General features: G+C 38.1%; 1 protein-coding gene across 1 annotated transcript in view; it reads left to right on the top strand.

Annotated features, from left to right (window-relative positions):
* Positions 1 to 24,151, top strand: part of Cntnap2 (contactin associated protein 2) — a 1,965,545-nt gene that overhangs the window by 1,601,163 nt on the left and 340,231 nt on the right. The gene's annotated exons all lie outside the window — the stretch shown is intronic.

The raw sequence follows: 24,151 nt of genomic DNA, 5'->3' as shown, positions 1-24,151 counted from the left end.
TGAAAGACAAGAAATCAGAATCTCACATTTGACTTTCAGTGGCCAAATTACATCTGACACTTGTTATTTCTTGGTGGGTGGAAGGCTTAATATGATTTAACAGGTTAGGGAGCTATACGACAATTAATTTTTTGAAGTCTAACAAAAGACAAACAATTCTGAACATCAATTCCTACAAGAGTCTATGTTTGAAAAAGTGCCTAGCCCATATTGCTGTGGACCACACAACTTCAGCAGCTATGCCTCTCTCAAACTTTTCCTTTTCCACCCTAGCACACAAGGAAAAGGTATGAGGGAACCAAGAAAATGTGAATTTCATTTATTTTTAGGAGAAACTCATATGGTTTCAGAGAAAGTCATATCTTTCCTTCTGGTACCATTACACACACACACACACACACACACACACACACGCACATGCACACACACACACCCCTTCAGAGTTTAATATTCATACTTCCTCTTATGACACTCCTCTCAATCATAGCCTATTTTTGCCAAAGCAACCACTACTGAGGGTTTAAAACAGCTAGAGACTAGTGTCATTAGAGATGAAGAAGAAGGCAAATGAGATAGAAATTTGACCTTTTCTGTCCCATAGTCAGTGGCAACAATGTCTGTTGGAGGTAGATACTCGTCACTGAACTGTACAAAATCCCTATAGACCACCAGATCTTAATCTGTAACAGGCTAGAGTTTGGGGCTTTGTTTTAAGTGAGGAATCACTTTCTCATTTAAAAGCTAAAACATTGAATTGGTGATGAGCTGATCTTTAATTCAGAACAGATCTAGGTATGTATACAAGGGAACTCCATAACAAGTGTGAATCTGTGGCCTTTTTGCAGCATTTGCACAACCTAATGTACTACACTGAAAGCATTTAAGAAGTGAAGACAGCGCCCTCATCACTGCAATCTGCTTCTCACTGTGAATAAGGCAGGACACAGAGAACCCATAACTTCCCCATTTCTGCTGGTTATGGCTCTGAAGCAGTGTTGCTCAGAAGAATTTTATATGATGATAAGGTTTAATAGTTAATGAAGATTTTCAACTGGAGTGGATTAAGAGAAGCAAACTTGAGTGACCTCTGATTGGGTCATGAGAGTTCTTATCACATATATATGACAGAGCTCTCATAGATAATAATGGACCATGGGTTCATGAAAGAGTATGTGTTTAGTTCATGAGAAGTCTTAGGTTCAGTTTCCAGAGCATCCTTCCCTGAAGACAGATTACAACAGAGTTGAAAACTTCCCACTGTGTAGTGACATTATGGCTATCCTAGCATGAAAGTACAGTGCATAGTCCTTATGTTTATAGTGATACTAGAGTCAATGAATTGATTGTACTACCAGCTATATGCAAATATAGCATATAGAGTTTTGGAAAGTATATAATATTTAATAATAAGTTTGTTGTTGACATACATTTACTATATTCTGCTCTTTATTGTTTTAGAGTATATCCTTGTGCTTATATAAGGCTCACTGTAGAGCAATATGACCTGTTATACCTGTAGCAGCTGACATACCTCAATCTAAGAAACCAAATTGATAAATGTCCACTAGTTACATATTAGTTGTTGATAATAATGTTGTAAATATTAATATAGTGTTTTGAGATAAGTAATAACAGACAGTTGTTCAGAAAAAAAATGTTTCTAAAGACAATTTCCAGCTAGTTGAAGAAATGCTAGAGCAGAAAAACTAGGGAGCTAAGTCTTTGTTCCCCAGGCACAGCCCTAGGTCCTATGGTTTCTTAGCTCTGTAGTTGCCTGGTGGATATGATATACTATAGCAGAAAGGCAGAAAGCAAAGCCTGAAGAGGGAAACAGTCAAACAATGGCAATATTCAGGAGAGAGCTCAGTCCAAAGGAAGTAGAAACAAATTTCTAAGAGCTTCTCTTATTGGAGTTAGAAAAAGCATGCTTTAATTTTCCCAGCAGGAAATTGTGACAACAGATGTGAAATGTTCTCCAAAGAAATTCACCAGAGACTCAAAACTTTGGGACTATTTTAGAGGTAGGGGCAAAACTGGTCCTGATACCATGCCTACCATGCACTCAAACCCTCTAGAAGTAAACATCAGTTCCATTGTTTGTGTAAACACTGTGGACACCACAAAGAATAATCCTTACTCATCATTTAAGTCTCCTGAAGTCCACATTCCAGGTTTAGTTGTGAGCAGATCTTTAGCACAGAATGTTGCCACTGTCTATCCAAACCTTCTGCACATTTAAGACCTATGTTTTCCCATCCCTTTGGTGAGAGTCTTTTCCTATATTCCTATCCTGGGCTTCATTAATCTACATGTTCCACTTAACATCTTGGCTTTTCCACCATTTAAACAAGTCTTATCTGGAATCTTAAAATCAGGGCCAAAACAAAAAAAAAATGTAAATGTAAATGTCATTTTTATTTCTTCAGTAGAAGGGATGAGATGAGAGCCATACCCAACCTTTACAAATGCATGGCTTGGGCTGAATTCAGAGCATTTCTATTTAACTGTCTCTCATCCTTGACCTGGAAGCTTCTAGCCTCCATACAATCTAGTCTTCTACAAGTTTGTACCTTGAAGGCTTCAGATTCCAGCCTCATTTACTAACCTAGGTCTAGAATGTTTCAGCCTTGGAGACTTACCACTGAATAAACTCACCCTTTCTAGCTTTTTCTGAATTCTGACTGGCTAGTTCAACTTAGCTGTTTTGGCTCAAACTCTTCTCCAAGCTAACTGATACAAACTGGCTTCTTTAGATTCTGACTGAACTCTGCTTGGAAAGACTGGTTGAACTCCACAGACTGAACTGCTCTGAACTGAACTGAACTCACCTGAATTGAATTGTCTCCCTTATTGCTCTTTAAGTAGCCTTTTTTTTTTTTTTTTCCTGTTTTGAGGAGAGTTGGGCATATCCTATCTCTGACTCATTTTATCAAACCTTTCTCTAATTCATCACTTTGTCTGTTTCACAAATAGATGTCATTGTTTGGAATTAGAAATATTCACTAAAGATATGTCTCTAGTCCAGCCAGAGAGATCAAAGGTGTGTGGCATGTCTGCATTCCCACTGGAGTATATCTGTGAGTGGTTCGTTGACAGAGCAGTCATGTTGCTGAATTAAGTTTCTCCACAAAAACCTGGTCTTATTTTCTCCAAATCAATCATCTCTATGTTGTAGCCTGGAATTCCTGCCGCATTTACTGCTGAATTGGGCCAGATACATAGTTTGCAAAGCCAGGTAAATATGAGTATGCAGGATGGTTCATTTTAAAAGTATAAATTAAAAACAAACAAACAAACAAACAAAACAGCTGAGAACTCAACAAAGTATAAACCCTTTTAAGCAAACACCAGACATACCTTTATATTGGTACATGCTGGTAAGGTCAGCTTTAGACTCTGGATATTTTGGGCATGGTAGACCTATTTGGGGTGAGTTATAATTTTTACTTCTTCAGTTGAATTGAACTGAAAAGAACATTTTTGTGATAGAAATCAAATCATATGTGAGAAAATATAAATACTAACAAGCCATATCGCATTTTTGAATGTTTTCTAAATTTATCTGACCATAAAAATTTCCTGGGGTTCTTATCAATCCCAGCCTCCTCCCCACAGAGCTTTTGCCTCATATTCTCATAGTGGAGCTGAAAATTTTTTTCTTAAGAAGTTGATGAAAGAATTTTATGACCAAAAAATTGTAGAAACTTTAGTTAAGCATTCAACATTCGGGGCAGACAGACCTGAGCTCAAATTCTCCATTTGTCAGCAGTGTGACATTAGGATTATTATTTAACTTCACAGGGTTTAATTTCCACATCTGCAAAATAGAGATAATTATGTTAGGTACAAAAGGCCACTATGGGAATAAAGCAAGGCAAATGTATGTAAGAAGCTTAAAACACTGATTGGTGCAGTTAGTTCTCAGTGACGGTGGTTCTAAATATTATACAAAAAGACAAAACCTTCCTTTAAAACCATCAGTTTTAGAAAACTAGACAAATTGAGCTTTAATATAAATCATCCACAGCAACCATTATTGTTTATTTCTGCCAAATTAAGCTCATTCAGAAACAATGAGTTACAATCTGAAATGTATGACCAATGGCAAGCATACTTCAAGCAGTTATTATGTGTGGCTAGAAAGTCTGGTTCCTCCCTGGCTGCATACCCTGAAACCTAAGCATGAATGTGATAGCACTGGGGACGGACTGTGGTAGCCTAATCATGGGCTCATTCCCCATGAATAATGTTAGATGTCCTAATGAAGGTAGCCTCAAGAGAGAGCCTTTGCTTCTTCCAGCATGTAAGTGCAAAGGATGTGCCATAAATCAGCCTGAAAGTGGTCCTCACCCACATGACTCTTCATGGATTCCTCAGCTTGCAGAAACCATAAAAACCCCCATCCCTATTGCTTATGAGCGTCCTGGTTTATGGTATTTGTTATATCAGTTCAAGCAGAGGAAGACGATTATAAGTGAGGCATGTGATAGGCTGCAGATAAAGAGTCATGAAAAAATGTTGTAATCAGGGAATTTTGTATCTAGATCAAAATAGGATCAATGAAAATATGTATCTCTAAAGAAACCTCATAATCACCTTATTAAGACACTGAGGGGGAAATGAGAATGAGGAAAGGCAATTCCAAATGGAGATCTTTTGGGTAGGTAGATGACGTAAGCTCAGGAATAGTGACTTTTGAAATCACTGGAACAAGAGGTTCCTATTGAAATCACAGGGAGCACGTGTAATACACAATGAGAAAATATAACCTGAACTGGAACCAGAAAAATGCTACAAATGTGAACTAAGGTGCACTTGCAAACTGAGTAGATGTGCAGGCAGTGGGGAAATTGTGAGCCTGAACTAAGAAGGGGTGAGTGAGCAATCTTTAAAGGTTTAATTTAATAAAAATGTTTAGTTCTTCACTTATGCTTAATTGCAAAGATTTATATTCATGCCATTCATCTCTCCCTAATATGTGTTTTTAAAAATGAAAGGAACATGGCTAATAGAGAAAATGAGGGAATTCAATGAAGGGTTCACCATAGGTGCACATCCAACAATGGCAGATTACAAACACACATTTAAAACTTATTGTTAGATCTTCATAATAGAAATCCTTCTTTAAGATTTTTTTTTAAAGTCTCAAGTGCTATGCAAATTGCTGTAGCTCATCTCCTGATGCTATAACTAAATAAAACAAGTGGAGTATTTGTAGAGAATAAATGTGTATTCTGTTCCAGGTCCTGAAGGCTGGAATGCTCAAAATAGAGTAGTCTTATCTGATGAGATACTTCCTGCAGGTGGGGACTCCTTACATTTACAGTGTGCCCAAAGTAACGTGGCACGTTATGCAGTGGGATAAAATGTTCTATCTCTGGTCTTACTATTTTTACTTATAAGACTACAATCCCCTTGAATTACTGCCCCACACTCATGGCTTCACTTATCATAGATTGCTCTACACAGACATACTCTGCATTTAAATGCTGTAGTGGGATTAATTACCAGTCTCCTCATACCACACAATGGGGATTCTATTTTAACATGGGTCTCTAATAATTTTTATTTATATGTATGCACATATGCCATACAGGTGCAGGTACGTGAAAAGGCTACAAGGGGATATCAGATAATGGAGCTGGAGTTATAGGTAATTAAAAGCCACTTAATGTCAGTGCTAGGAGCCATGATTGTGTCCTCTGCTAGAATAGCAAATAATCTTAACAGCTATAGCACCTCAATATGAGTCTTGGAGAGAACATTCAAGTATTAACAAAGACTTAGATGTATGAAAAGAGGATGTATTTCAATTTTAATAGATCCATAAACTATTGATGACAATGACTTTTCTGGGGTTTATTTTCACTTATATATGGTGATTAGATTAGTGTGCCTCAAAAATGAGTGTTGATGCCCTAATCTACAGGGTCTGTGAGTGTGATCTTATTTGGAAGTAAGGGGTCCTTATGAATATAATCAAGTCAAGATGAGGGCATACTAGATCTGGGTGAGCCAGACATTTAGAACTGGTGTCCTTCCAAGGACAGAAAACAGATTGACTATCACCTGCAGGGAAGACCTCATGAAAATGAAAGTAGATTTTGGCACTGACCCAGTGAAAACCAAGGAGCTGAATGGATTATTGGCTACCACTAGAGCTGAGGAAAAACATCTACTGGACTGTCTCTCAGATCCTCTGGAAGGAACCACACCTGTCAGCTCTAGCAATGGGAATTTCTGACTCCAGTGCTATTTAAGGAATAGATGTGTGTTGGTTTGAGGCATTAGTATTTCATTTGTGTTTCTTTATTAAAAACCATCCTACGAAGTAAATCCAGTGACAACCCATTCTGAGGGAAATGGAGGCACAACTGAGAAGTCTTATGAAGCCCAAGTGGGATGGGTACTCAGAGAGCTGAGAGCTGCTGAGAGAATAAAGACAAGAGTAACCCAGCCCTTTAACAACACTACCTCTGAGAGGAGTGAATCCTCACCACAGGAGAGCCCTGGAGCCATACACTCTCCTGTGGGTCCTAGTGAAGGGTTTGGCCTTCACCATGGTTTAGATGTGTGTTTTCCACAAATGTGTATATGTTGAAAGTCTGACTGCTTCTATATAGCAGTGACAGAGGATATAAAACTTCTAGGACGTAGGAACTATTGGATATTAGAAAAGGGGAATTTTTATACTTTGTTAATGGGAATGCAAATTGATATATCCTTTGTGGAAAATAAGATGCAGTGTCCTCAAAACTAAAAATACATATGCTATAGATACCTTACTTCTAGGTACACATTTATTTTTTTATACTTTATTCATAATTGGGGATAATTAGAATTAGTATACAAATGTATTATAAACATGTATGTGGAACTCAGAGGGCAAGTTGTAGTAGTCAGTTCTATCCTTCCACCATGTGGGTTCCAAAAATAGAATTGACAGCAAGTGTCCTTAACCCCATTGAGCCTTCTTGCCTATATTTCTAGGTATATAGTACATGGAAATTAAAACAGAATATCAAATAGATTATCTGTGTTCCCATGTTTATAACAGAAATATATATATAATAGGTAATATGTGTAATTAAGCCACGTGTAAAGGTGTATGCCTTTAATCTCAACATTTGAGAGGCATAACAGGTGGATCTCTGTGAGTCTGAGGCTTGCCTGGTCTACATGGTAAATTTCAGGACAGCCAGAGCTATATAGTGAAACCCTAATTGATAACCCCAGTTTTAAAAAAATATGTATGTGTGTGTGTGCAACCACAGTATATTTACACAGTAGAATAGTATTCATCCAAAAAAGAGTGCTGAAACCCTGTCATTTATAGTCACATTAATAGAACTAGAAAATAATGTGTTAAGTAGCAAATTAGCCATCAAAAGCCAAATACTACCTGCTTGCTCGTATGTGTGGAAGCTAAGAATATCTACTGGAATGTAGGATAGTAACTGACAGAGGTGGAGAATATGCAGGAGTGGGAGGGATAACGGAAGGCTGAATGCATATGTAGAAATATCCCAATGAATCCCACTAATACGTACAATTAATCTATTTTATTTCTTTATTGAAAATATTCTTTTCTCATACAATACATCCTGACCACAATAGCCCCTCCTTCCATGCCTCCCAGCTTCTCCCTCCACCTTTCCCCTCCCCTAGATCCACTCTCCCTCCATTTCCTTTCAGAAAAGAGCAGGCCTCCAAGAGACAACAACCACTCATGACAAAACAAAAAACAGTAAGATAAGCAAACACACTCATATCAAGCTAGACAAGGAAACCCAATAATAGGAAGAGTTCCAAGAGCAGACAAAACCCATTCCCACTGTTAGGAGTCCCACAAAAACACCGAATAATAGACCTAACACATATGCAGAGGACCTGATGTAGACCCATGCAGGCCCTATGTTTGCTACTTCTGTGAGCCCACGTTAGGCCTACTTAGTTGATTCGGTGGATCATGTTCTCCTGATGTCCTCCATCCCCTCTGACTCCTACAATGTTTTCTCCCCCTCTTCTATGGGGTTCCCCAAGCTCCAAGGAAAAAAAACCCATTAGAGACCTCATATGTAGACACCCTCTCTGCATAATGTCTTGCTGTGTGTCCCCGCACCCATTCCCATCTGTTGCTGGAGGAAGCCTCTCTCATGACTATTAGACAAGGTACCAATATATGAGTATAGCAGAATATCATTGGTAATCATTTCACTGATTTGGGAGGGGCAGTTTTGTTCTACCCTAGTTGTCAGGGCTATCTGATCTTTGGCTCCTGGCCATCTGGACAGCTTAGGGCATAGTTTCCCTCTTGTGGCTTAGGCCTCAAGTTAAACTAGACATTCATTGGGCACTCCTACAAGTTCTACAGCACCATTACCCAGACTACCTTTCAAGCAGGACAACTTTGTCTTGTTTCTTATTTCATGGAATTTCCTTGAGTTTCTCTCCATTTAATTTGATGTTGGCTATAGGCTTGCTGTAAATTGCTTTTACTATGTTTTGGTCAATCCCTTGCATCCCTAATCTCTCCAAGACTTTTTTCATGAAGAGGTGTTAGATTTTGTCAGAGGCTTTTTCAGTATCTAATGAGATAATCATGTGGTTTTGATTTTTTAATTAATGTTTGTTTATATAATAGATTACAGTGACAGATTTTTGTGTGTTGAACCATCCATGCTTCTCTGAGATGAAGCCTACTTGATCAAGGTGGATGATCTTTTTATGTGTTCCTGGATTAGATTTTTAAGTAGTTTACTGAATATTTTTACATCAACACTCATGAGTAAAGTTGGTCTTGGAGAAGGAAAGACCAGAGAGAGATGGTTTACAGTACAAGAGATGACCCTGGGGGTTTTGTCTGGGAAAAAAAACAGAGAGTGGAGAAGGTCTGTGGGTAGCCTATTTGGTCTTTTGGCAAGCTTGGGCTGTGGTTGAGCAGAAGGTGTTCACTCACGTTGGAGGCTAGACACAGATGAAGGGTAAAGGGGAGGTTACAGGGGGATAGTCAGTTGTATTCACAGGAGGCTTGGACAAGGGGAAAGGGAGCTGCAGATGATATTCTGTTGCAGTGCCAGGGATGACCCTGAGGATTTGGTCTGAGGGAACAAAGAGAGTCCAATCAACTCATTTCAATCAAAATTAAAATTAATAAAAGGAATCTTGGCATTGTAGCTTGCAATACTAGTACTCAGGAGACAAAGACAAAAGAATCAGGATTTCAAAGTCATTCTCTGTAGCAAGCTTAGAAGCTAGCCTGTGTTACATGAGACCTTGTCTCAAAATGACCATAAGTAAAAAATTATGTTGAAAAATAAAGGAAGGTAAGAGATGTAAAAACAACAACAACAAAAAAAATGAGGTGGAGGTAGGGGCTATTGAAGTGGGGTCTGCAAGTTAGTAGGGACAGTTATCCTGACCTTGGAACTGGTGGAGTTCTCCTGGACATCTTGATTATTTCTCACAAGTGGTTATCATGAAGAAGAAAGATTATCTATTCTCCTTGCTCTGGCTTTCTGTCCCTTTGAATAATCTTCTTCTCATGATCTCGCCTTCTCCTGCTGTTAATTCTACCTACCTCTTAGCCTTCACCATATCGAAGTATGCCCTTTTAATCTCCACAATTGTGAGTGACATGAACCAGTTTTCTTTATAAATTACCCATTCTGGAGTAGGTCATTAGAGTAATAAGGAAAATAAAGAAAGAAAGATGAATATGGCTATCTGTGCCTGCCAACCCCAGGGGAGAAAGCCACTGTGGAGGTACTGGAAAGAGGATAACAGTATTCTATACAGAGAGTCCTATGACAGTGATTAGAGGTAACATCTGTGTCATATCTATATGTGTCATGTGTAGTTAAGCACTCCACAGATTAATTAATTTAGTCCTCATGAGTATTCTAAGGAGATAATGGTGTTATCTTTAGTATGCAGATGAGAAAACAGAGACAGATGTAGTAATTTTCTCCATCATGTGCTAAGTGACAGAGCCGGACTCTAACCCTACTCAGACTCCAGGGCACACACTCTCAGCCTTCCAAGTTTAACAGAGCTACTTAGCACAGCAAAGGCTTCCCGGCTGCATACTAGCAGATTCCTAAGCCTACAGTCCTGTGAACAGCTGCATACTTTCAAACTTGTGGTGCCAGAAACCCAACTAGAGATGCTGTCATGTCTCCAGCCTAATAATGAATTCATTGCTTGAATTCATGTTTTAGTCTTTTGTGATCAATGTGCTTTGAATTATAATAGAACTTTATCATTAATATAACAATTGCAGTATGGTGGCTAATTAAAGAATGACATGAGAGTCTTGGTTGGTAAAGGGCTTGCCGTACAAGCTTGAAGATATGAGTTGGAAACTCTAGCATCCATGGAAATAAACATAATGGCATGTGCTTGTACCCCAGCATTGGATAGCTGGAGACAGATTTCTGGAGCTTACCAACAGCCAGCCTAGACAGTTGGTAAGCTCCAGGTTCATGAGAGACTCTTTCTCAAAAAGTAATATGAAGAATGATAAAGATACTGAATTTTGATCTTTGGCCTCTGCATGTATATACACATGTGGGTGCACACACACAAACATGCATGCACTTGCACATGTGTACCATAAATGGACAATATATTACACAGACATGCACACTTGGGTACGCATGAATGGAAAAAAATGACATAAAAGAACTAGAGCAGTATTGCTGAAGCTGATATATATATATATATGTATGTCTGTGTGTGTGTAATCATGCGTATTCACTCAGGTTGAAAAAAAGCTGTATATTAACATATATTTGAATATATAATGATAAGCTATAGATTTATTTATCTATCTAGTTATAGACTAGACAGCGAATTTTAACATATGTTAGAAGAATTATATAGAAGGATTACAAAAGTACTTGTGTATGTTTCCCTGGTATATTTCCTTCAAGCTGATCCTCTTTAACATTTCAGCTGGTAAATGAGGTTCATCAACTAGCAGAATTCAGAAATAAGCTTAATTATTCATCAACTCATACTCACCTTGTATTTCATGGCTTTCCAAATGTCCGTACATTTTTTTATTAAACGTAAGCCATTTTATGCCTACAGAGTCTATTCCTGAAGAAAAATTATCTTGCTTCTAAAAACGACCATTAAGTTCACAGATTCTCTCTCTGTGGCTTGATGCTATCTGGCAGTATAATTAGCTTCATGTATGGTTAAATATTATGAGAAAAGCCGAGTGCCTCCAAATTCTCCAAGATGTTTATAATTTGATGATTTAATTGCTTTCTTCCCCATCAGTTCTTACACCTACCCCAGCCCTGTCTTTTCGTTTTGGAAGATGATAACCATATGCTATTCAAGCTGACAGCAAATGCTCATCAAGAATTGCCATGAAGTTTTAACAGACTGAATACATATTTAAAACAAGCTGTTCAGTGTCACCTTACCTTTTCTTGAGTTGTAACGTCAACCTTATTTATGATCCCTATTGCTATAAAAATATGTATTTTCGTGTAAACACAAAATTTTGTATATGATTTTGGAGATTCTAAAACTGGGAGGGTCCTGTGTAATCACCGGGCTAAACTCATCATTTAAATTATGCACTTTATCCCCCATCCCATTTCTTTTTTTATTTTTTTATTAGTAGAGCCTAACACAGTTGAGGACAAGAATGAATCTTTTAATTTTTTTCATCAATTTTATTATATATTTCATTTCTCTTAGCCAACTTTGTGACTTATAAATAAGAAAAACTATGACATGTGTGTAATGACTTTAACTTATTAATAATTTCTTACACACATGTAATACATGTTAATCATATTCACCCCACTTCCCTTTTTCAATTCCAGATCCCCCTTCATATTCCCTTTTCAAATTCATGCTCTCTTTTTCTCTTATGCGCACTCCCTCTTGCCTACTAAATCCAGTTAGTGCTGCAACTATGCGCATGGATGGGGGCCATTCACTGGAACATGGCCAACCCACTGGGTACTATAGTACTCTAAGGAAAATGGAATCCTCCTCCTCTGGAAGCATCAGCTGTCGATAACTCTTCACATACAAGTGAGGGTTTGTTTTGTATGTTCCTCCTCTACTGTTCTTGAATGTTGACTGGCTCCATCTTGTGTAGACAATCACAATTCCCTGAGCACAGGAATGCAGTGGGGGCTGCTATGTTCCAAAGATAATACCTTTCCCTAGTCCTCTCTGTTTTTTATCTGATGAGCACTTTGTCTTCTCAAGGAGTTCATGAGATCTCTTGGGTACTTTATGTGTTACCAGATGCATATAAACATGTTTTAAACCACAATGAAACAGATATTTCAACATTCTGAATTCTTCCATCATCGTATCAGCCCTAAGACATGATTTCCAAGATGTGATTGTATCTTGTATTTTTAAAGTGCATGCCCCAGTTGATCGTACTGCTTAAGTTATATAGTTGTAAGGTTGACTTATCACTACTGTGGCGAGTTTTCTTAGGCTTATGATCACCATTAGAATAGTCTTTGAAACCTTAAAAAAATTAACAAGTGCAATTGTATGAACACAGCTCACAGTCTTCTGTATTTGTTCTGCCAGGCTTTGTGTAAAGTTTTCAATGAACAGGATCGCCTTTTAGAAAATACTAGCAGCTTTGTTCTTGTGCCTTCAAAGGCAGTTCTCTTAGTTCCCTGCAACGGCTGTTCATTCTTATCGTCTGCAGCAAGCTCTTATAAGACAATGAATGACTCAGTGGAGGATCTGTCTAAACTGTTAGGAACAACCGGGGCTTCAGTCTTAGCCCTTGTTCTTTGGTATTTAATTAAAATGCTTCATCTTTCATTACAGAAATGTTTTATGTTCTGACCTCTTAGCCTCATTATTTGTCATAGTTTGGTTAGATTTTTAAATAGAATTCATATTGTTCCCCCTCAGTGCTTCAAACAGGAAGAAAGTACCTGTCAGCCTGGCCCCAAAAAAGAACTTTCAATTGAACATCTATCTCCTCTTGGTTAGCTGAACCAGGTAGCTGATGAAGCAAGTCCGTAGAACTTCAAGATAAATCAAGGTTCTGAATTCCATAGGTTCGTCCTAGGGGGAAAAAAATGTTAAATGAATGGCGTTTTCTCTCCCTCAGGCACTGTTCTGGTTAACGGCTGTAGATTTTCTTAGTAGCTTTTTATCTCCATCATCTGGGGACTGCAATAGCAAAATATCATCTAGCGAGTAACTTATAAACAGCAAATCTTATATCCCATAATTCTAGTGGCTGGATGTGAGAGAGCAAGTGGTGATATAGTAGGGTTCTTCTGCTGAGGACACAGGCACAAAGAAGTTCTCTCGTTGGGCCTTCTTTTTTTGGAAGGGCCCTAATCACACTGTATGGCCAGCATCCTCTTGACCTAATCACCTCTCACATGCCCTGCTTCCCTAATGTCTTCCTATGGCATGAAATAATAAAAAAGGCACCCACTCTATCGCTGACAAGGTACTGGCCTGTTCTCATCTAGTGGAAATTCATTGACCCAGAGCTCACTAAGTTCCCACTGGCGGGTGGCTATCATGCCAACCCCATGCTTCCAAATTCCCACAGCCTTTGGGGTGAACTTCTTGCAAACCCACACTTTGCCGGCATACCTTTCTCTCTGAAACCCAGTTGAGTCACTGCTTGAAGGAAAACACCACCATGCAAGCTTAGTTCAGAATCAACAGGTAACTCAATCACTGGGCACAGCAACTAGCATCCTAATTTGTAAGCCATTCTAAGTTAAATCCTCTGGGAGCGGATCCCAATGCATGCGCTACCTGAATTAGGAGTCTGGGCTACCCACATCTTGACCTCCACCTGTCTCCCCTCCCAAAAAGCCAGTATCTTTTTCCTGCCTCCCCTCTTCCTCTCTCTGACCGAGAAATCCTGCCTATTCCTCGCCCAGTGGTTGATTCCTAGAAATCTTTATTCACTAGGGGAAGGTTCACAGGAAGTATGTGATTTGTGATTCACTCCTCTTCTCAGGCAGCCATCTTGGGAAAGCAGAATTAGCATCAAAATACAAACAGCACCAGGGCTATCCACAACACTTCCCCCTTTCTGTCCAATTAAAAGGCTCTTTATCTGAGATATAAATTAAGCACAACTATTATCATTCTGAAATGTATAAAGTACAAAATACACCTAACACCCAATCCATCATTTTTGTCAATTAAATAGAACACTGTTATTCGGAGCTCCATGTCAGAGAATCTGCTGAGATGAAAACAAGGTCCGCTGGTGCCTTGCCTGCAATAGCCTGGATTGCGTGGGTTGCTTTTTTTTTACATTTCCCACTACATCTTCCCACTGGTAACTGAGGTTAAGAAAGAGGCACAGACTCAGTCCACTGGCAGGAGCATGAGGGCTCCTGCTTTTAAGTCACAGACTTCCTCATGCTGGAGTGGCATCTGCAAAGCACAGGTGAAAAGCACTGTTCTGACTTCCCAAAGCCTTGCATCCATGGGAACAGGAGCTTAATTAGCTGAATGACGTGACGAAGGATATGCAGATGTCATGAACTGCAAAACTGGGGCAAAAGTGAAGCCACACCATGTAAGATCCTTTCTTAGAAAGGGCAATCTTACTTTAGGAATATCTGCTGTATAAAATAGGCTTTATTACACATTGATCTGCATAAGCCAATAGCTGCTGTGGGTGGTTTTCCAATGGGTATGTCATTCAATAATCCAGAATGTCTCAGAAGCTCTATTGCTCAGTTACCAAAAAGACCTTTCTTTTGTCAGTTGCCAATGTTCTCTACAGGGCTGAGTTTGAGCACCGCCAGTAGCTTATTCCTCCTGGGGTTCTTTGTCTATGGAAAACCACTCCAATCAATAAGGTTTTAAGGGAATCTATGATTCTTCCAAATCTTTAAAAAACTGCATATATATATTGGAGCCTATAAGACAGACAATAGTGTTTACCAACCTCAGAAAGCAGGACTGTGATTGGTACAGTCAGAGAGCAAGCATAAATGGCAGAAGGAAAACAGAAAAAGATAAAAATACCTATGAAATAGCCTCTACATTGTGCCAATAAATTTAATAGTGACTTTCATGTCTTAGAGGGAAAAGGCTGAGTTAGTTGATACAGAGAAGCTAATGATAATGATCCCTCCTCCCCCATACACACATTTTGTCTTTGATTTGTTTGTTTTAACATGAACACAGAGGAGAGGAAAAGAGATTGACAGAAGAAATCTTGAAATCACACTCTGTTCTTTTACAAAAGTGGGCAATTCAAATAATTTCACTCAATTTTCTATGAAGATGTTCACAGTAATTGGTACATCAAGTGAGGGCTAAGCTCCATTGACCAGCTGATCCCCAGCCCCACAGGAATGTTTAGAACAACCCAACAAACATTTCCTAAGCAATTATAATTTTTTGCTGACATGTTCAAGGTTTGCTCATACCTCTGACTTGCCTCATATGAACTGAAGGGACAGTCATTTCTGAAAGCAGTTTTTACAGAAAAACATATTTGGACAAACCCAAGAATAACCACACACATCTGCTCTCTCAGCATTGATGGAGCCCACAATGTACAACACTCCTGCCCCCAAGCACTTCATTATGACATCTCTCTACTCCTTGTGAGTTTATTGATGGAAAATGGCACATTTTCTTTTGTCAAATAAACACATATCAAAAGCTATCCAAGTGCTATCCACAAAACTGTAAATTCACAAAATACAGGGCTTGTGGGATTTCATGAATTGCCTCTGTAGTGTTCCACAGTAGAAGTATCGTATTCTTTAAAGTTCAGATAAACGCATTGTGCAGCTTAGATAGGAGGCATGGTGGTCTCCACAGTGAACAGTCTTTTACATTAACAGTGTGGAAACAGACTGTCTCATTATCCACTAGACTGCATCTAAAGCCCTGAAACGGCAGATTTATGTGCAGCTTTGTCTGAAAATAGCATTGAAATGTGAAAATGAAATCTCTCTCCGCATCTTTGGAAACATAGGTTTGAAACTGGTGTTGGTGATGCAGAAACTTCATTCTTCCCTCAGAATAAACTAAATGCTATCAGAACAGACCAGGCAGGACACATGGATGGGTTTGTGCTCTAAGTTGAAGATACTGGGGGGTAAAATTGTGGTCATATTGAGTGTCCTTTATTTTAGTCTAGGATTCTAATTTGTTTTGTTTCTTCACTCAAAAGCCAACAGAAACTTTGCATAAATGATTCCAAGCCTGGACTTATCTTGAATTCCACAATCTACAAATATAATAAAGTATGTGGGGCTTATAGTAGGATTTTTTAATTCATGAGCAGTCTGGAGCCAGTAAGGATATCTTAGAAGGCAGAATGATATCCTCCACCTGAAAATGTCCACTTCCTAATCTTTAGAACCTGGGAACCTCTAACCTGTTTGCATAGCAAACAGGATTTAGCAGACAGGATTCAAATGTATCTACTTCAAATGTATTCACTAAGTAGGTCAAATCTAATCACACGGAGCCCTGGAGTAGAGGGGTCAGGGGATGTGATGTGTATTAACCCAGCTACTCAGTGTGAAGACAGAACAAGGGGAACATACAATAATGACCCAGGTGGCCTGCAAGAAGAGAAAGGCAAGGAAAGGGATTCCACCTAAGAGGCCCCAGAGCACACTGCTCTGCCAACACAGCCATTTGAGACTCATGTGAGATTTCTGACCTACAGATAAATTTGCACTCCATTAAGCCACTAACTACATTTATAGTAATTTGCAACAGCAGCCATAGGAAGGATCATGGCATGCATGTTTTACCAGATCCACAAGAAGAAGCCATGAGAAAAAAGCCATGCAAAAATGTGTCTTAGAAGAAAAGGAGAAGGAAGTTGGCAGGGTGGATACAGAAATTGAGATGTTTTAAAAGCCAGATAGGCCTGGTTACTCTGTCACAGCAGAAATTCCTTTATGACCATGACACCTACAGGGTCCTAAAACCCCGCCCACATACACAGAGAAATTCTTTGTGGCACATATATTTGAGAAGTTTAAAATGTGATGCAATTTGTGAATACTTCCAAGTTCAACAAAATTTCATTTTCAAAAATCACATAACAGACAAGAAATTGAATAGAAGGGGTTCAGTGAGCATGTACACTTTTATTTCCTTGCTATTAATGACTTACAATAAAAAAAAAACCATGAGCTGTCTAGACGCTTATATTTTTCTTTTTTAAGATTTTGATAGATAGCCAATGACAAGGGGAGACTTACATTTTCCAGACTTCTTGTTGCCACTTTCATGTTCTAGAAAAGCAGTTTCTTTTTTGACATGGTTATTATTTATTTTCCTTCTAAAAAGCTAGTTTAGACTTTTATAAACAAAAAAAAAGCATAAAGTAATAAAGTATTTGGGGGAGGGTTTGCTATAACCTGATAATTGAAAGTATTGTTAATAAATGGTAAAACACTGCACACCTGCCTTAACCATAATTTCTCTAGTATATTTTAAAGCAGTTGTTCTCAACCTGAGGGTTGTAACCCCACAGCAGTTTCCTAAGCCTATTGGGAAATGCAGATTTTTTACATTACAATTCATAACAGTAGCAAAACTACATTTATGAAATAGCAATGATAATAGCTTATGGTTGGGGGTCATCACCTGAGGAACTGTATTAAAGGGTCACAGCATTAGGAATGTTAAAAACCACTGTTTTCAAAGAATATACTATGTTGAAGATGTTCCTTAGAATTAATTTGAATACATTTATATTATATTTATCGTACATGTGCATGCACAGATACACATAAAAGAGCAGACTGAAACACTTCCCTTTGCTTGATTAGTGTGACTTACAAACAGACTTAAAACATGCCAATACCATCTGAAGCACCATGAATAACCAGTAGCAAAAGTAAATAATTCCATGATCTCAGAGGTTTTTTGTCAAAATATTGAAAGGTCTTATTTGTTTTAGTGTATAAAGGAAAAGGTGTGAAATTTGTATGTATTTATAGAACTATATTCCAAGGCATCAGAAACACTGAGAATATCTTATTTATCTGTATGAACCTCTGAAACAATCTAAACAGCCTTTCTGTGCCTCTTATGTGACTTACAGTGCGCTAACAACAGGGAGATATTTCTGATGTTGGGCTCTGCAGTGGTTTGAATGAAAAATGTCCTGCACTGGTCAGGTATCTGAACATTTGGTTGCAGTTGGTTAGACTATTGGGGAAGTTTTGGGTAGTCTGGTCTTGCTAGAAGTGTGCTACTGGGGTCAGGCTCTCTGAGAAAAATTCTCACTTCCTGTATCCTCTCTCTGCTTCCTACTTATCACTGAAGATGTGAGCTCTTGGCTTCCTGCTCCTTTCTCTCTGGACAGCTGCAAGTACTGTCATACCTTCTCACCATGATTAAATATTATCCCATTTACAACTGTAAGAATAAAATGAACTCCTTTTCCTTAAGTTGCCCTTGCTCATGGTGTTTTATCCCAGCAGTAGAAACGTAGGCTCCCCGCAGACTTTTCATCCACTTTGTGTTTGATCCTCTGCTCTTCCAATGTCACAAGACTTCTTTTCTGTGAAATGTCCTAGTGTTTCTTCCCTGGGACACTGTCACTTTTTTCATCACAACCACTTTCCTTGTCTGACTTGACCAGCTCACTGTGTTCTTCTGCCCACAAATGCAGTTTCCAGCAGTGGTGTGGTGGCCTGCTCCTTCTACAGTGCCATCTGCATTCAATTCAGCTCTTATTGCCTCCATCATCCTTCTCTCTTCCTTGATCATTTTCATGATCTCAGTTGGCCAAAGGCTTCTTTCCCAGGTCTGTTTGTATCATTTTTCACAAAGCCTGTCACTGGGAAACAGGGGGACAATACAACCAAAAGCTTTCTGTCAGTGCCAGGAAACAGTAACAGCCATGCAACAATCATTAACAGACTGAAAAATATAAAATCTTGTCACTCATCTTGAGTAACATTTATCATACATGTAGTATTTGTGGACAGAAGAGCTAGCAATAAAACTTAAGCATCACATTTATGCATAAAAAACTTTATATGCATTTATCCATCTTAACACATCTTATTATGCCCTTCAGTTAAGAAAATATTTGAATCATGTTGTGAGGCTAGAGTATTTAACTAACATAAAAAACTGAATTTGTGTGCATTAGAACTGTAAAAAGCAAGGATTATCTCCGTGTGTGTGTGTATGAAAGTGATCTGTATATTTTTGCAATTTAAATAAATACCATATAATACACTTCCTTCCAGAAAATTGTTTTTTATACTCAAAAACTCTTACATTTCAAGAGTTATTCATATTGGTATATATAGGTATTGTTTATTGCCTTTTTGGTTTTACAGTATTCTGCTTACATGACTGTACTTCAAGTTATTTATATGTTCTTTTGTGAAGATTTATATTGTTTCCAGTTCTTTTTATTATTGAGAACACTATTCCTCTGAGATTTTGTGTATTGCTTCCATAGAGTTTTAGGCAAGAATTTCTCTAAGGTATTAATAGCTCGCATTAGACGGTCTTATGCCTTACTGGGTATTTCTAAATCATTCTATTACTTTATGCATCTAAGTAATATTTTAGAAGTAGTTTTGCCACAAAACTTTATAACAGTTAGCACCAATGTGATCATAAAATTTGATGAAGATAAACTGACTTCATTTGTAATTTTTATTAATGGAGAGATAGGACACTTTAATGTTTCCTTAGAAATGAACTGTTTATGTGTGCTCTCAATAATATTGTATGTTACTTTGTACAGAGCAGACATTGAAAGGTTATCATTTATAGACAAAGCCACAATTCTCTTTCAATCTCTGATTTTCCCTTTGGGTCATGTTGTATTTTAATGTATCAGAGATGTGAACTTGAATATAACAGAATTTTCCATTTTATTTTTTAGTTTATATTTTCTGCCTTGTATTACTAACTATTCTGTTTTGTGCTTCATACCCTAAAGATGGTGTATTTTACATTTGTCAAAGTCTTAAGCTGTCTTCTATATTTATGCCATTACATATTCATGCTTTCTATGTAGCTACCATAGTTCCTTGGTTTTGATGCAATTTTACATCATTAAATTCAGAAGACAAATCCTATCTCTACTGACCTATAAAGCCAGCTCTCTCATAGCTCAAGGTTTTTGTTGTTGTTGTTGTTACCTTAGACATTTTCTTTAGATTAGCTTGATGTTCAAGCAAAATGATCAGAATACAGAGAGTTACAATTTTCCCCCTTCCTCCCATGCATATGGTCCCCTCCTCAGTCACCAACATTCAGCAAGTTTTTACCTACACTGATCTTCTTAGAATCCTAGATTTCAGTCACTGATGCTCAAACCTCATACTGTGTCACTGATATGTCATTATTATGGTGTTTGATATCTGACAGTGCCCTACATTATTGACTTAATAAAGTTCTCAAACTTCTTGTTAAAATTCATCTATCTTTTGGGGTGGCAAATACTAACAAATCATAATGAATTTGATTAGTTAATAAAGAATTACAATTTAATCAATTATAATTAATTTTTGATAAATGACTATTTCTAATGACTGCTGATATAAAAATGCAGTTTTGGTGGCCTGAGCTATAACTTGAATGCACATTATCCAGCCATTTAAAGACTTCTAAAGTCTGCACACAGCCCTGTGCCTTCATTTTTCACTTATTTCCTGGGAAGATAGAGCTAATTTTGATGTTCATGCCACAATTTTTTTTTAGGAAACTGAATACTAACCTATGTGTGGTGACACATGCCTATAGTCTCAGTACACAGAGCCCTAAAACACACTGCTGTTTCCCCATTCACTCATACATGTTCCTTATTTTTGACAGCATTATCAAAGGAAAGTAGTATTTTGATGTATTTAAAATCTGCTTTTCTGTCATTGTGTGTGAGTGACAAACCCTAACTGTTGTTAAATGGACAGACAGCTGTTCACCTGAGAGTATGTGGTATATATGAGCTTCAAGAGAAACGTGAAAAATATACTTTGGTTTTTCTCCACCCTCAACACACAACATGTTAATGATGTACACCCACTCACAAGTTGACCTTATTCAAGGTAAGAGAGGCATTGTTCCGGTGTGTTGGTTTTAAGGACTGTCCTCAATACAGAACAAACAGTGGAGCTAAAACATCAGCAAAGCTCTAAGTAAGCAGATTATGTGCTGTCAACAGCAAATGCATGGTAGACTCACAATACAAGAATTTGAATAGATAGCGGTATTAACTGTCATTATACTTGAAAGAAGGCAAAACTCTTGTGCTCACAGTGTAGTCATGAGATCTCCATTCTGCCAAAATGACTGCAGTAAGTTCCTAGATACCACACAGAGATGGAGACAAATATCTAGGAGAAGAAATGAAATTTACTTATTGTTTCTCTATATTTAAAGGGAAAATACTTCATCCAAATGGACCCCTTTTGCATATCACTGGCTAGACAATAATTTTGTCATACGTCAACTTCACTACTCGTTGATTTTTGATATGACAAATAGAATTCCCTGATTGTCTTATCTCATCCATTTGTGTTCATGACTTAATGGCCTGCCATTAAGGAAAATGTGGAAATAGCTGTTAGTGAGACAGTCAAAAGTACATTATGCAAGCAAGAAATACGTTGATGGTATTGTTTCTGATAGTGTCAAGAGTCATCCTGAGTTGGGCTTGTGTGAAACATCTTCATTCCACTTCCTGGAATAAAATTTAAATTTGTATAAAATGAAGCGTGATTATCATAAAACAAATGCTGAGGCAGGCTGAGAGAGTAAATTAACCACCATTTAATTTATGATCATGTAGACATATATAAATATGATAATACCCATAGATGTATGTATTTAAACAAACTTCCTCAGACTAAGGAGTCTTCAAAATAAAAGCATTTATTGGGTCATTGTAGGTGTTTTTCAGAAAAGGCCAGACTATCTAGTGCTCACTGATAAAGCTTGGTAAAAGAAAATAACTGATTTACTTTATAGTCATGTACTTAACAATATGTATGTACATATAAATGCATTAAAGAAAGGTTTGGAGACCCAGGGCTCTCTAAAATAAAAGGGATTCATTGAGTCATAGGTGTTTTCCAGAAGAGGACCAGGCTTTAGGACAAGATTGTGCAATCACTTGCCATAAAGCCAAGTAACAGTTATAAAACTGTTCCTTGAATCTAAGAGCCAATAGTGTTTTTATAAGGAACACCTGGGAAGACAAACACAGACAATTTACATGGAGCATGAACTAGTGATAGGTAAGAGGGCCAGGCTATCTTGAATTAGGGGACTTCGGGTGTGGAAGGAGTCCATAGGGAAAGTAACTGTTGATTCTGGATTAGTTGGGCTTAGGTTATACATATCAGAGGTTTGAAATAAAAGTTTTAACACACTCAAATATATGGAACATAAACTGGAGAGACAGCGCAGTGGTTAGAAGCATGTACTACCCTTGCAGAGGGTATAGCATGTGACTCAAAAACTACCAATAACTTCACCTCCAGGGGATCTGATGCTCTCATCTAGCTCCCATGGCACCTATACCAGTGGGATACACATAGCTCCTACAAGCACACACACATAAGTTAAATGAAATGAATTCTTAAAATTCTTTAAACAATCATTTGGAGCAGTCTCATAGTAGGTCCAGACCATAACTGTTCACTGACTCTCTTCCCTTATCCCTATCTGCTGCTCTTGATAATTAAATTCAGAATGTCTTAGAATTCTACTTTTCTCAAATGCAAGTTTCCTAAATGATTGCAGCCCTCAGTCCTCTGCATAAATTATCTCATTCTCTCTCCCTTGGTAGGAAAGCTCTCATTTATAACTCAACCACTTAGCGTTTATGGGGAAATGGGTTCTGAATTATAAAGAACCACGGCTCAAGTGGAATACAGGAGGAGAACCCACTTATCACCTAGGGACTTACCAGTATTCCTTGATTCTTAAACTCAGTACTTGAACATGAAATTTTAAATACAAATAGAAGCAAATTGAGAAGAAAGCATCCCGGCTACCTGAAGTGGCCAAGCAGCAGTCCTCTGCTTAAGAATGAAATTGTGTCCTTGTACATTAGCAACAATTACCCAAAGGCCCAACTTTTGATGAATGCAACTTCACCCATTGAAAGGTCTTTTGAAGAGCCTAATCACTGCCACCATAATTTTTGCCAAGCGTCTAAGTCCATACAGAACTCAGTAGAATACTTGACTGAAAAGGAGACCACTGTTATTCCCCAATGTCACAAAAGCACAGAGGTGGCCATCCACAATTATTCTTTAAACTTGAAATGCCTACTATAAGGATATGAAGAGAGATTGCAAAGTAGGAAGTTTTGAAATCCATTAGTGAGACACCAAGAATCCCCCAGCGTGCCTTAGCTTGGGGATCTAGACAAAGTCCCTAATTAAAGAAAGAAAATCTCTCCTGCTTAAATTAAAGCAAGCAACTGAACAGGACATAGCAGCCAATTGTAGGCCGAGAGGTTGTGTTTGAATTAAGGTAGAGCACAGGCTGATGTCTGCTCCTGGATTGATAGAAGCCCAGCTGAGAGAAGAGGTTTCAGTAAAGAAAATTAGGGCTGATTTTCTATCTTCATGACATTCTCATGAGGAAGATGTTAGGACAAGATTATTTGTTATTATTTATTAATGCTGAGCACCAAGAGTATGCCCTTGAGTTATACAAGCAAGCATGGGTAGCAATTGTGTTTTTTTTTTTTTTCTCCCCTTAGAGTAAATATTTATTTATCACGGTAGCTCGCAGGGTTGCTTAGATACTGGATAGAAAAATCTGTGTCCATTAGCATGAAAGAAATTCGCAGATCTTACCCCTTTAATTTGCAGAACCTCAGATGGTGTTTTGATTTTGAGATGCAAATAGCAGCCTTGTTCTTTGGTAGGAAGGAGCTTTAATGGAATTTGAGCCATCAGCTGTCAAGGGCTAACTTCCCTAACTTAGCAGCTCTACCTTTCCCTGGGACTTGCTTTGTGTCACTTTCAGCTCAGTAACCACAGGAACTTCACTCCTGGCAGGAAGGTGACACAGTGAGCTCTGCTTTGATATCCAAGGACACAGATTTGCTCCTGAGTAAGAATGGCTTGAAGCAGGAGGATAGCTATCAGTGGGACCAAGATCACAGAGAAGTCACCGGTTTCTGTTGCTC

This window comes from Arvicanthis niloticus, chromosome 15, assembly GCF_011762505.2.
Source record: "Arvicanthis niloticus isolate mArvNil1 chromosome 15, mArvNil1.pat.X, whole genome shotgun sequence".
NCBI classification, from domain to species: Eukaryota; Metazoa; Chordata; class Mammalia; order Rodentia; family Muridae; genus Arvicanthis; species Arvicanthis niloticus.
Note: the sequence above shows the minus strand (reverse complement) of the source record. Positions and strands in the feature narration are given on the sequence as shown.